Source organism: Abrus precatorius, unplaced genomic scaffold, assembly GCF_003935025.1.
Source record: "Abrus precatorius isolate BTA unplaced genomic scaffold, Abrus_2018 Scaffold1, whole genome shotgun sequence".
Taxonomy (NCBI): domain Eukaryota; kingdom Viridiplantae; phylum Streptophyta; class Magnoliopsida; order Fabales; family Fabaceae; genus Abrus; species Abrus precatorius.
The window spans coordinates 1,473,611-1,475,992 of record NW_020874291.1 but is presented as its reverse complement, the minus strand read 5'-3'; the positions used below and the strand labels follow the sequence as shown (position 1 = coordinate 1,475,992).

The following is a 2,382-nucleotide window of genomic DNA, read 5'->3' as shown; positions in this document are numbered from 1 at the left end:
ACGTAGCTTAAGGAAAACATATTCTCCTACTTCAAAGGAGACATCTTTGCGCTTTCTATCTGCATATTTCTTCATCATTTGTTGAGCTTTAGTAAGATTGTACTTCAATTGAAGAAGAGCTTCATCCCTATCCTCGAGGTCTCTAGCAACAGCTAAGAAACGAATGATTTTAGGAGGAGGCCTCCCATAGACAGTTTCAAATGGGGTCGTAGCAGTAGCACTATGAAAAGATGTATTATACCAGAATTTGGCCCAATGAACCCAAAAAGACCAAGTTCTGGGCTGCTCAGAAGCAAAGCACCACAGATATATCTCTAGACACCTATTTAAGTCCTCTGTCTGGCCATCAGTTTCAGGATGGTATGATGAACTCATCTGCAGTTTTGTGCCTTATAATCGATAAAGTTCTTGCCAAAAAGAGCTGATAAACAACGGATCCCTATTGCTGATAATGGAACCTAGAACACCATGTAACCTAATGATTTCCTTAGCAAAAACCTCAGCAATAGACTTGGCTGTGTAAGGGTGTTTCAACATAATAAAATGCCCATATTTAGACAATCTATCCATGACAACTAAAATTGCTTCATAACCCTAATTCAAAGTGATACTGGTAGTAATAGTTTTCTAACCTGCTATAGGGAATATTCATTCTCTGTATGCTGTATATTTGCTATATAATCTCTGGTAAATAGACACTCTAATCTAGCATAATTTTCTTCCGAAGGGCATCTTGGAGCCATGATTGAGTATTGATCAGCAGCATGCAAAATTACTCTTGACATTTCAGAATTCAAAGAAAAGTTTGGATCATGTTGCGTTTAACAAAAAGACACAAAAAAAGGCTAACATAAAAATACTAAACAAAAAAAAATATTGTTAGTTAGAATTATATTTACACTTTCTTTGTCCAAATTAGGAAGTGGATTAGAAATAAGTATGGGAATAGTTGCATCATTGTCAGTCATTTCTACATGTTTTCTTATGTTTTTTCTGCTTCATTCAGCAGTAGAGAATACTTCAGAAGAGTCTACGGATTCGTAGGAATATTCCATGTTACTTTGATGTCAAATAACAAAACCAAAAAATATCACATATACATAGTCATTTCCATAAATGTTGTTCAAAGCAAAACTGCGAGCACTTAAGTCTTACAATAGGTTAATTTTAATGTGAAGAATCAATGGTGCAGAAAAGTAATTGTTCAACCTGAAAGTCAAAAGCATGAGAAGGAAGCCATTAACTTGCAGATATGAAATTCAAATTCAAACCCTAGCGAGTATCAAAATAAAAATTTGAAGGCAAAGAGATAACAAAACCACAAAGGTAAGCTAAAAAGCAAAAACCCATTTCTAAGCAAATAATTATAACTATTACTATTAAAAGAAATAGGCTCATTCTGCATTAATAACAGTAATGGGAATCTCTAATCATATAAACTTGCAACGTATCCATATATGGACAAATAAAATGCACACTACAGGAATATGAAGTTCATTTCAGTAGGCAGAACAAATAAAATCGTCACTATGCGAATTAAGAAAACCAAAGTAGCAAAGCAAGGTTTCCGCAGGTGAACCTGCGGAAGGATCATTGTCGATGCCTTAATCAGTTTAACTTGTGAAATTGTTTGCTTACTACCTGAGGGTGGTTGGGGTGACGGTGAATCATCTCAGCCTCTCTTGTGTCAGAAAGTGTGATTGTGCCCTGTGTGATTCCCTGCTGGCCAACCTTAAACCCGCACATTGTGCACCAAGGAATTTGAAACATACGTGCATGCCCGTGGAACCGGGGACAGTGCTCCCGCAGGTGTTGTCATGAAACTTTATATAAAATGACTCTTGGCAACGGATATCTCGGCTCTTACATCGATGAAGAACGTAGCGAAATGTGATACTTGGTGTGAATTGCAGAATCCCGTGAACCATCAAGTCTTTGAACGCAAGTTGCGCCTGAAGCCATTAGGCTGAGGGCATGCTTGCCTGGGTGTCACACATTTGTTGCCCCATGCCAACGCCTCACACGGGTGTTGATATGGAGTAAGCGCTGGCCTCCCATGAGCCTTGACAACACCCGTTGTGCCCAGACCCTGTCGCACCACGAGGCGCTGTCAGTGAGTCGGGTTGTTTGGGAATGCAGCCCCAATCAGGCGGTAAATTCCGTCCAAGGCTAAATATTAGCGAGAGACCGACAACGAACAAGTACCGCGAGGGAAAGATGAAAAGGACTTTGAAAAGAGAGTCAAAAAGTGCTTGAAATTGTCGGGAGGGAAGCGGATGGGGGCCAACGACATGCCTCAGTCGAATGTGGAATGATGAGAGCCGGTCTGCCAATCGACTGACACGGATTGTGGTGGTGGCCAAAGCCCAGGCTGTTGAAATG

General features: G+C 40.0%; 1 pseudogene; it reads left to right on the top strand.

Annotated features, from left to right (window-relative positions):
- The first annotated feature begins 1,922 nt into the window (after nt 1-1,922).
- Nucleotides 1,923-2,382, top strand: part of LOC113859570 — a 3,054-nt pseudogene continuing 2,594 nt past the window's right edge.